General features: G+C 43.8%; 2 long non-coding RNA genes across 2 annotated transcripts; both read right to left on the bottom strand.

Annotated features, from left to right (window-relative positions):
• Window positions 1-1,984: 1,984 nt before the first annotated feature.
• Window positions 1,985-2,844, bottom strand: LOC121994332. Its single transcript, XR_006115683.1, has 3 exons — window positions 2,473-2,844; window positions 2,206-2,324; window positions 1,985-2,118 (listed from the first exon to the last, which is right to left on the bottom strand). It is a non-coding gene; the product is annotated as an uncharacterized LOC121994332 (long non-coding RNA).
• A 6,699-nt stretch (window positions 2,845-9,543) lies between these two features.
• Window positions 9,544-10,639, bottom strand: LOC121994333. Its single transcript, XR_006115684.1, has 3 exons — window positions 9,959-10,639; window positions 9,692-9,810; window positions 9,544-9,604 (listed from the first exon to the last, which is right to left on the bottom strand). It is a non-coding gene; the product is annotated as an uncharacterized LOC121994333 (long non-coding RNA).
• Window positions 10,640-12,379: the final 1,740 nt, after the last annotated feature.

A 12,379-nucleotide genomic window follows, 5' to 3' on the forward strand; every position in this document is an offset into this window, starting at 1 on the left:
GCCCTAAGCCCGACGCCGCCACCATCCCTCTTCTTCTCGCGACCTTGTTGTGTCACCCATCGCCGCCGCGCATGATCAACGCCGCCCTAAGCCCGACAACAACCTTCTCCTTGTTGGGTTGCTCAACTTACTGCTCTGTTGAGAGAAGTTTAATCGGGTTTTCTGTGTGGATTGCGTGGTTTCATTGTGTCACGCCCAAGAGGAGTCTCTGTCCGAAGAAATTTCGGCAGCATCTCCCCTGTACGGCGGACAATCTGAAACTTTTGTACAAGCACTATATACCTCAGCCACATGCGGCTGGAATAATAACAATAAAAGAAAACAAACACCACGCAGTTAATATCAAATTCAGCCTCGGTTAAATATAAAGCATCAGCCCACTTGGCTGAACAAAACCAAAACACAAAACTGCTAGCCGGCTAGACTTACACAACCAATAACATAAATACAAAATACCACATAACAACGTCAACACTCCAAAAATAAAACCAGAGTACAGAGCTAAACAAACTGATACATAAAACAAACAAAACATACGTGAAACCGATAAGTCCTCTGATGTGACGTGGGGACCAGCAGACAGGATACTCAAGCGACACCAAAACCAACTGGTACCAGAAGATAGTATCAGCGGGGTGAGTTCAACAACTCAGTGAATACCAATGGACATGAGTAGTAAGATATATCTAATGACAAACATGGAATACGACTTCCTAATCATATAGGAATACTCAAAACCGAAAGGTGGCGAGAAAGTGACTCACAAGGAACTCCTATCCGCATAAAAGGGTCACAAACCGAAGTGTCAATAATCACGTATGCGGTCAAAAGTATGTATCCAACCAAATGCAGCAAAATGCAGCAAACACAATCATAAAATATAAATCCATCAATGCATATGATGCTAATGATGCGTCCTGGTCACCCGTCAGCCATCTCACACAAATGGTGAGACCGAGTGGGTAGGGTGTGACAACGTGCACTCTGCCGTCACTACTCCGATGAGTGACCGAGTGGACGGGATCCTCAGTACTCCCGTCCTGTGACCCCAAATCATAAATGGGGAGCTCAATGCTCTCAACTCCCGATACGATGACGGGAGGTATCTCTGCCGGCTACCACCACCGAGTCACGACCAGCGGAGCCAAAGCGAGTCCACGTCACGGCTATTACGCTACGCTAAATGCCGGTGAGCAAACAAAGCTGTCTGCCGGCTACCGCGAGTCCTCGACCAGCGGAGCAAACAGTAACCGCCACACACCTGCCGATATACCACTAAACCATGAGTGGGGGTGTGTGCAGTACATGTAACTGGCGATGGGCTCAACCATAGTCGAGCCGACAATCGCACAGCATGCAATCATGATGCATGTCACTATGCATAAAAAAAACTGATCAACATAATCATATCCATACATACAAAATGGGTACTGTAAAAGCGATGGTCACATACCAAGATCTAGAGTACACAGGTCAGATAGAATATCAAAAATCCTATGTCCTGAACATAATAAGTATGGAATATCCTGATCAACATAGAAAAATCCATATATACATAATATGGGTACCACAGTATCAGTAAGCCAAATCCACAGATCTAGGGTATACAAATCCTCTAAGGTATAACAACCTAGACCCAAATCATATCCCTCTTCCATAGCATATGTACCAACAATATACACAGATCAAAGAATCAGGGTCTAAACACCCGAATCATATATGATATACAAATAGAGGTACACAAATCTGATATGGCACTAAAACCTAAGTATCAGATAATCTAGATACACAGGCCAGAAACAACAATCCAAATCCTAGTCCTAACCTCAGTAAGCATGGTATGTCACTCTAGAAACTAAGATACTCATGGTAACAAGATAATCATGGCAACAAATCACGAGATATAAGCACAGATACATCACAGGTGACAAACCTAACATGCTATGGATATCAAACAGTGACATACCAAAGGCAAACATGTTCATTGCATGCAGTTATAAAATACTATGCATATCCAATGACAATATCATAAAAGATAAGTCAAGAGGTACCCACCTTCATACGCATGTCGTATCAACCGTCCTCAATAAGTCCAAGAGATCGCATCCAACTCAAATCCTTCACATCAATTTAATCCAAGAACACATAAACTAAGTCTATAATCCATTAGATTAGACTACACATTTATCAATGCTAACCACTCACCAGAATTGATGGCTCCACCAATGAGGTATAGCTGGTATAACTCTCTGCCAGCGTAGATGAAATCACTGTCCCTCCCAAATCTGAGGACTCTACAGTTGCCTCGCGACCGAAACATCCTCCTGTCGATAACAGTGGTCAACACTAAGAGAAATTACTGCCCAACCAAACCATAAACTCTAAATTAGCAATCCCACACCCAATCATCACAATACTGAGATGAGATGCACAATCACAACTGAAATCCAGCAGTAAAATAATCTCCCTTACCACTTCAACCACTGCTAGGGCACAAAGTATGGGAGATCGGGAGAGGGCTCGGCTGTGCCAGGAGGTGTCGGGCGGTGCTAAGCGGCTACGGCACAGGCGCTAGGGCACGACTGTTGTGCTCCCAAATCGCACCAGAAGAAGGAAATCAGTGCCGGCGCTAGAGCACAGGGGAGGCCGGCAGTGAGGATGGGGCGTCGCTGTGAGGATATGGCGTCGCTGGCGATCCGGTGGAGACAAATCTGAACTAGGTCTCCTCTCCTAAATTCGGTGGACAGCCGTGGAAGAAAACAAGATCTGCGTCGGCGGTGCAGTGCTCAGCGAAGAAGAAAGGCTGAAGAGAAGATGGCCGGTGGCTCGGTGCAGAGAGGAGAGGAAGAGCGGCGTCGCATCGGCCAGATGAGAGGAATCGGCTCTCGTCGCTGGCAGCAGAGGGTGCGGGCGTGCGCACGAGGGAGAAGAGAAGAGGATCGGGGCTTGTACTCGGGGATGAGGAGGGACCTTGGCGGCGACGGCGTCGGTTTGAGGAAGAGCAGTTAGGGCATGGCGTCGGGGAAACTCGGGAGAGAAGAAAACGCAAGGAGATTAAAAAACGAAAAAGAAATCAGAAAAAGAATAAAAGAAAAAGAATTAGAAAAGGAAAAGAAAATAAACTTTTCCTCACATAAATGCGTAGCCTAAACAGGCTTTTCCGGACCCCGTTTTTATCCCCGTTAACTCGTCCATACGAGCTCTGAAAAATTCCCGAAAAATTTCCAAAAAATTCCGGAAAATTCCCTTATCATTATTCGCCATTTTTCCGGTATTTTACATTCTCCCCCACTAATAAAAATTTGGTCCCCAAATTTCGTTATCTACCATCAGCAAATACTAACAACAGGTAAAGAGTATAAATGCTGAACGGTAAATAATATCACACACCTCAAGTGAAAAGATGAGGTATCGTGCTCGCATAATATCCTCGAGCTCCCAAGTTGCCTCTTCGTCTATATGATGCTGTCATCCGACATCAACCAGCCGTATAGTCTTATTCCACACCTGACGCTCTTTCCGGTCCAGTATCCGTACCGGAATCTCCTCATAAGTGATGTCGAGCTAAACAGAACCGAGATATCTGTCAGTGCACGTGTCGGGTCGAGTAGGTATCTGCTTAACATAGACACGTAGAACACATCGTACACGCCTACCAAGGATGGTGGTAGTGCTAACCAGTAAGCTACCGCTCCAATCCTCTCCAAGATCTGAAAAGGACCAATGTATCGCGGAGCTGGCTTACCTTTGAGGTCAAATCTCTTCACCCCTTTCGTGGGTGGAACTCGCAGAAATACATGGTCGCCAATAGAGAACGCTAGAGGTCTGCGTCTCTGATCAGCATAACACTTCTGGCGATCCTGCGCCTCTAACATCCTCCGTCTGATAATACGGACCAACTCTACCTCATACTGAGCTCTATGAGGTCCCAACAACTGGGCCTCCCCAACCTCCTCCCAGAGGGTGGGTGTCCCACAAAACCTACCACCGGCTGCAGACTCTGACAGAAACGAGTCGTGAACCGGGGGTCTCTATCCAAAATAATACTCAAAGGAACACCATGTAATCCGATGATCTCTCGGCAATGCAGATCTGCCTATCGATCCAGAGAATCAATCTTCCGGATCGCTAAAGAGTGTGCAGATTTGGTTAATCGATTAACGACTACCCAAATCGCGTCATGCCCTTGTCGTGTCCTCGGCAAACCCACCACAAAGTCCATGGTAATAAGTTCCCATTTCCACTCAGAAATAGGAATCTGCTGAATTAAACCAGCAGGTCTCTGGTGCTCATACTTCACCTGCTGACAAACAAGACATCTAGCTACAAATTCCGCGATGTCTTTCTTCGTACCGTTCCGCTAGTAGGAACGCCTCAAATCTCGATGCATGCGGGTCCCGCCTGGGTGGACCACAAATCGAAAGCGATGAGCCTCCTGAAGTAGCTCCTGTAAGACCGGATGAGACTGAGGTACGCATAACCTGCCTCGGCAGTATATAATACCCTCCTCGTCTCGTGTGAACTCGGTCTGCTGCCCAGAAGCTATCGGCTGCCTATAAATTGCAAATGTTGTTCACCAACCCTATCGGATCCTCACCCTGATCGACGACTGAGCAATCATGGTAACAAGAATACCCTGCTCTGTCGGTCCCTGCTCCTCAAGGCCCAATTCGGAGAATCCCTGAATCAAGTCCGTAACCACAACTTGATGGCAAGCCAAAGTCCCTCTAGACTTCCGGCTAAGTGCATCTGCAACCCCATTAGCTCTCCCCGGGTGATAGCTCATGGTACAATCATAATCCTTCAGGAACTCCATCCATCCCCTCTATCGGAGATTAAGTTCCTTCTAAGTAACCAGATATTTGAGACTCTTATGGTCAATGAGAATCTCAAATGTAACGCCATATAAATAATGTCGTCAAATCTTCATGGCAAAAATAATGGCGACTAGCTCCAGATCATGTACAGGGTAGTTCTTCTCATACTCCTTCAATCACCGAGAAACATAGAAGACTATCGTGTCGTGCTGCATCAGAACAGCGCCAAATCCTGTAGAGATGCGTCGGTATAAAGCACGAATCCGTCCTCTCAAAAAGGAAAAACCAAAATCGGAGCCGACACTGGTCTCCACTTCAGCTCCTAGAAGCTTGTCTTGCAATCCTCAGTCCAAGTGAACTTCACGCCTTTCCTGGTCAGGCGTGTAAGTAGCATAGTAATCCGTGAGAAACCCTCAACGTATCTCCGTAAATATCGGCCAAACAAGGGAAGTTGCGAGCCTCTTCCATAGACTCCGTCTACTCCCAACGGAAACAAACTCGATCTCCTGTGGAACCACAGTATACTCCTACTGGTCATCATGTGTCCTAAAAATCTCACAGAAGACAATCTCAAAACGCACTACTGAACTTCGCATATAGATGTTCTCGTCGAAACATCTCCAGAACTATGCAAAATGGCGTGCGTGACTCACCGCGGATCCGAAATAGATCACAACATCGTCAACAAAGACAATGGAAACCAATCTAAACATCCTAGGAATACCCATATCATCGAGTCTAGGATAACATCTAAGGCACCGCAAGCACTAATGGTAAAACCAAGACACATAATGTCCGTATCACAGACATTCCTAACCATAAGATCCACCACAATAAATAGATCTAATCACCAACGATATATAATCACCAAAGAAAAGATCCTCTAGTGTGAGAGCAACGCTCCATCACACGAAATACCACAAATGTGGGAGTAACGCTCTACCACAAGAAATCCTCCATATGTGGGAGCAACGCTCCACCACAAATAATCCGAAAATGTATCTGCAATAGATATGGGAGCAATGCTCCGCTATAAGCAATCCGCAATAGGTGGGAGTAACGCTCCACCACAGACAATCCATAACATGTGTGGGAGCAACGCTCCACCACCAACAATACATAAGTGTCCAAGGCACCTAACTATCTAGCTAGAGACTGCACGAGATCTCTCTACCACAGATCACTGTGGGTAGCCTAGGGTATAACCATCCAGTAAGAAAATCAAATCCATATTCAACTCTATCGTCCTCCTAGTGGGTCGGTCACCCACTAATGAGAGAATTAGTTGACAGGGTAAAACAACCAATATCATAATGTAGACCTTTAATATTCTACATTTAACATAGGTAGAATCATCATGATGCTACCAACCATACATCTGACATACATGCACACACCACATATGTATGATCGACATAATCCTCCAATTGGTTCACACCAAAAATACTCACATCATAGGTATAAATCACCGTGATACCTCCAACAATGTATACCGAACTCGTGTGCATATATCATCATAGGTAAAATTAACAAGACCCCTCAAACAACACTCACATGACAAATATACACATATGCCAAGAATATAATCAACATATACTTCCAGTAATCAACAAGATACCTCAGATACCACACCAAACACAGATGTACATATCACAACACCGATGTAGTCGACAAGATACTTCCAACATGGAATTCACACCCATGTGCACATATCACGACACAGATTTAAATCGATAAGACACCTCCAATATGTCAATCAGGCACGTACAGCTAACTAAATAGCTATAATCCACAAGAAACCTACAATAACCATATCTAGATGGAAATATCCTCACTATCCACAAATGAATTATCCATCATAGAACTCCTTCAACTTATAACAATCATATGTACACTTCATAGATATGCATAATCAGCATATTTAATCCAATCTATCACACAAACCCTATGCCATCTTCTAAGTTATCCAATTAGGTACATACAGTCTAAAATTACTGTACCCATAGAATAGGATATATCGATCCTCTATCAACTGACCAAATCATCAATAGTATATGGCTAATTCAATCCTTTCCCACGTCAGTATAAGCTAGATACTCGATGTGCTCAAGATATCCAACTAAGCACAACAACTCAAGATTCAAACATCTAGAAGTAAAGTAGGTCAATCCCCTACTGTTCGGGTCAACAAAACTAATCGGTCATCTACTAACCAATCAAGAATAAATAAAGCTTCTACAAGCATCTAAGGTAAATCGATCACGACTACCCAAGTCAACAAACATCAATCTATCTCCTACTGACCGATCTAACAAGAATAAATCAATTATCTACGGATGAAATTAACTAAGATAACATGTTATACTACTGGCTAGGTCAACATAATGATATAGACTTTATCCACTACCGAGCTACTACAAGCAAAGGCTGGTATGTGCCTCAATCTGCTAACCAACTAGTAATAACAGAAGCTAAATACTACTGGTGTATTATATAATAAATCATCAGAAACTGAAACCCTTAATCTCTATCAAGGTCGACCATCATCAGGGTTTTACCTAATACATAAAATATATGCTATCTAAACTAGACAGGTACTAGTAAAAAGTGCTAATACATGTCATAAACTGTAATAGTCAACGGTGCATAAACTAATCAAAAAGGTAGGATATCATATACCAACATACCTCCTATAGCTTGGAGATGTCCTGCTGCTGCCAAGTCCCGAAAAGTCACATCGAGAAAATCAAAACACGAAATTCGAAACACGAGAAATAAAACTCGTAAGCCGATCTCTGATACCAAATAAATTGGTATCAGATAAACCTCAAAAATCCAAAACACATAGCAAGTATCGTATACCTGCTCTGATACCACAAAATTGTCACGCCCCAGAGGAGTCTCTGTCCGAAGAAATTTCGGCAGCATCTCCCCTGTACGGCGGACAATCTGAAACTTTTGTACAAGCACTATATACCTCAGCCACATGCGGCTGGAATAATAACAATAAAAGAAAACAAACACCACGCAGTTAATATCAAATTCAGCCTCTGGCTGACACAACCACGCAGTTAAAAATAAAGCAGCCCACTCGGCTGTACCAAAATCAAAACACAAAACTGCTAGCCGGCTAGACTTACACAACCAATAACATAAATACAAAATACCACATAACAACGTCAACACTCCAAAAATAAAACCAGAGTACAGAGCTAAACAAACTGATTCATAAAACAAACAAAACATACGTGAAACCGATAAGTCCTCACGATGTGGCGTGGGGACCAGAGAGGATACTCCAGCGACACCAAAACCAACTGGTACACGAAAAGATAGTATCAGCGGGGTGAGTTCAACAACTCTGAATACCAATGGACATGAGTAGTAAGATATATCTAACAACAAACATGGAATCGACTTCTAATCATATATAGGAATACTCAAGCGAAAGGTGGCGAGGAAGCATGTACTCACGGGAACTCTATCCGACAAAGGGTCGTCAAAAAGTGTCAATAATCACGTATGCGGTCAAAGTATGTATCCAACCAAATGCAGCAAATACAGCAAACACAATCATAAAATATAAATGCATCAATGCATATGATGCTAATGATGCGTCTTGGTCACCGGTCGATCATCTCACACACAAATGGTGAGACCGAGTGGGTAGGGCTGTGACAACAGTGCACTCTGTCGTCACTACTCGATGAGTGACCGAGTGGACGGGATGTTGTCGGAGTACTCCCGTCCTGTGACCCCAAATCATAAATGGGGAGCTCAATGCTCTCAACTCCGGTGCGATGACGGGAGGTATCTCTGCCTGCTGAGTCACACGACCAGCGGAGCCAAGCGAGTCCACCGTCTGCGGCTACTCTGTTGCTACACTAAATGCCGGTGAGAGCAGTCTGCGGCTACCAGCGAGTCCTCGGACCAGCGGGCAGAACCGCCACACACTGTCGATATACCACTAAACCATGAGTGGGGTGTGTGCGGTACATTGGCGATGGGCTCAACCATAGTGGAGCCGACAATCGCCAAAGATGCAATCATGATGCATGTCACTATGCATAGCGATCAACATAACCATATCCATACATACAAAATGGGTACTATAAAAGTTGTCATACAAGATCTAATGTAAGATCGGATAGAATATCAAAACTCTATGTCCCGAACATAATAAGTATGGAATATCTTGATCAACATAGAAAAATCCATATATACATAATATGGGTACCACGATATCAGTAAGCCAAATCCACGGATCTAGGGTATACAAATCCTCTAAGGTATAACAACCTAGACCTAAATCATATCCCTCTTCCATAGCATATGTACCAACAATATACACAGATCAAAGAATCAGGGTCTAAACACCCGAATCATATATGATATACAAATAGAGGTACACAAATCTGAAATGGCACAAAAACCTAAGTATCAGATAATCTAGATATATAGGCCAGAAACAACAATCCAAATCCTAGTCCTAACCTCAGTAAGCATGGTATGTCACTCTAGAAACTAAGATACTCATGGTAACAAGATAATCATGGCAACAAATCACGAGATATAAGCACGGATACATCACAGGTGACAAACCTAACATGCTATGGATATCAAACAGTGACATACCAAAGGCAAACATGTTCATTGCATGTAGTTATAAAATACTATGCATATCCAATGACAATATCATAAAAGATAAGTCAAGAGGTACCCGCCTTCATACGCATGTCGTATCAACCGTCCTCAATAAGTCCAAGAGATCGCATCCAACTCAAATCCTTCACATCAATTTAATCCAAGAACACATAAACTAAGTCTATAATCCATTAGATTAGACTACACATTTATCAATGCTAACCACTCACCAGAATTGATGGCTCCACCAATGAGGTATAGCTGGTATAACTCTCTGCCAGCGTAGATGAAATCACTGTCCCTCCCAAATCTGAGGACTCTACAGTTGCCTCGCGACCGAAACATCCTCCTGTCGATAACAGTGGTCAACACTAAGAGAAATTACTGCCCAACCAAACCATAAACTCTAAATTAGCAATCCCACACCCAATCATCACAATACTGAGATGAGATGCACAATCACAACTGAAATCCAGCAGTAAAATAATCTCCCTTACCACTTCAACCACTGCTAGGGCACAAAGTATGGGAGATCGGGAGAGGGCTCGGCTGTGCCAGGAGGTGTCGGGCGGTGCTAAGCGGCTACGGCACAGGCGCTAGGGCACGACTGTTGTGCTCCCAAATCGCACCAGAAGAAGGAAATCAGTGCCGGCGCTAGAGCACAGGGGAGGCCGGCAGTGAGGATGGGGCGTCGCTGTGAGGATATGGCGTCGCTGGCGATCCGGTGGAGACAAATCTGAACTAGGTCTCCTCTCCTAAATTCGGTGGACAGCCGTGGAAGAAAACAAGATCTGCGTCGGCGGTGCAGTGCTCAGCGAAGAAGAAAGGCTGAAGAGAAGATGGCCGGTGGCTCGGTGCAGAGAGGAGAGGAAGAGGAGTGGCGTCGGGAAAATCACAGCGTCGGCAGGGAAGAAGAGGGGCGCGCGGCGTCGCATCGGCCAGATGAGAGGAATCGGCTCTCGTCGCTGGCAGCAGAGGGTGCGGGCGTGCGCACGAGGGAGAAGAGAAGAGGATCGGGGCTTGTACTCGGGGATGAGGAGGGACCTTGGCGGCGACGGCGTCGGTTTGAGGAAGAGCAGTTAGGGCATGGCGTCGGGGAAACTCGGGAGAGAAGAAAACGCAAGGAGATGAAAAACGAAAAAGAAATCAGAAAAAGAATAAAAGAAAAAGAATTAGAAAAGGAAAAGAAAATAAACTTTTCCTCACATAAATGCGTAGCCTAAACAGGCTTTTTCGGACCCCGTTTTTATCCCTGTTAACTCGTCCATACGAGCTCTGAAAATTTCCCGAAAAATTTCCAAAAAATTCCGGAAAATTCCCTTATCATTATTCGCCATTTTTCCGGTATTTTACACATTGTGATGTTGATTGGTTGAACGTGAGGTGATTCGATTTCTTTCTAGGATATTCTTGCTTCGGTTGGTGATGTTGATGAATTTCTGCAAGAGTTTTTGGGACGTTAAGGATAGTTTTGTGTTTTGTCCTTCTTCTTGATAGTTTAGGCTTCCAGATTTAGAACGTGAAGGCTTCTGCAGGATTTGATGATATTGCATTCTTACCTCCCTTATAGTTTTGGATTGGTTGTTGGGGATTAAGTCTTGATTAGGATGTTTTTGCTTCTCCCTGTCGATTTTGCAATTTTTGAATAGGGTTTGGTGATTGAAACTTCAGGAAGTGAATTCTGTTTTGCCTTGTGTTGAAATCCTAAGAAGAGGTTTTGAATCGACTTCACATGTTGTTGTTATTTCTTCAAGTTTGCAATGAAGTTCTAGACATGAATGGGTAGAAATGAATTGATATCAAATGGAATCAATGCTTTGCTTTGTTTCATTGGATAGATTTGTAGATTTATGGAGGACTTATTTGGATATTTACTTGATTAATTCATTATCCATGTTAGTTGATTAGTTATGTTACACGATTAGTCGTGAGTGGTTATTTGCATGAATTATGTAGGGTTGATTCATGGCGTGTTGCAGATGATATAATGGCTTGGTTCAATTAGGGTTTTCTGATTAAATTGGGTTTAGGTAACAAGTTGAGGTATGAGGGGTTTTGGTTGTAATCATATGATTTGTTGCAGGACACTGCTACGAGCCAAGTGTTCCGAAGTGGAGATAGTTTGAGACGATCGACAAGTGGGAGTTATCTTGGCACTTTACTTTTAACTTTGGCGCATAAACTATTTTGGATAAGAAATTATTTTTACCTTGACTCCACTCTTATTTTCCTGTGCTTGATACTTCCATGCGATCTTTAAGAAATTCGTTTCCATATCTATACAGTCTCTTGTTGTTGTCCATGATCAATAGCAGATACTAGATACCATGTTTGTATGCTTTGACTGTTGTTTATTATGTATCATATTGAGCATGCTGGCTTCATGTAGCATACCTAATTTTTGCTTATATTTGTATGATGATTGTTGCATTTGGCGCACCATGTCATGGCATGCATGTCAATGACCAAGTCTCCCTTGCGGTCGAGAGAGTCGTTGACCAGGGCCGCACCCTTGGCAACTCGAGAGAGTGGTAGCTAGAGTTGATGTCGCTTGTCCTGTCATGCCGCACTCGGCCACTCATGGGTAGTGGTAGCTGGAGTTACGAGCAACAGGGACCCCCCGTCGCAGATGTAGCTAGTTAGCTACTATGCAACTGTCCCCTCGGCCACTCGTGAGAGTGGTAACTGGAGTGGTGTACAGTCTGTCACTAACCCGACCTCTCAACCATACATGGGTCATGGTGTATAGAGGTGGGCAGGAGTAACCATCCATGCATACGCTGTTGTTTATTATACTTGCTTTGGCTGCTGCTGTTTATATATATGCTGTTATTGCTTACTTACTGTTGTTCCTCACTTATGCTCCTATGCTTGCTTATGTTGAGATGTACCCTCGTTGTAGGTGTTTAGTCCTTAGT

Source organism: Zingiber officinale, chromosome 6A (genome assembly GCF_018446385.1).
Source record: "Zingiber officinale cultivar Zhangliang chromosome 6A, Zo_v1.1, whole genome shotgun sequence".
Lineage (NCBI taxonomy): Eukaryota > Viridiplantae > Streptophyta > Magnoliopsida > Zingiberales > Zingiberaceae > Zingiber > Zingiber officinale.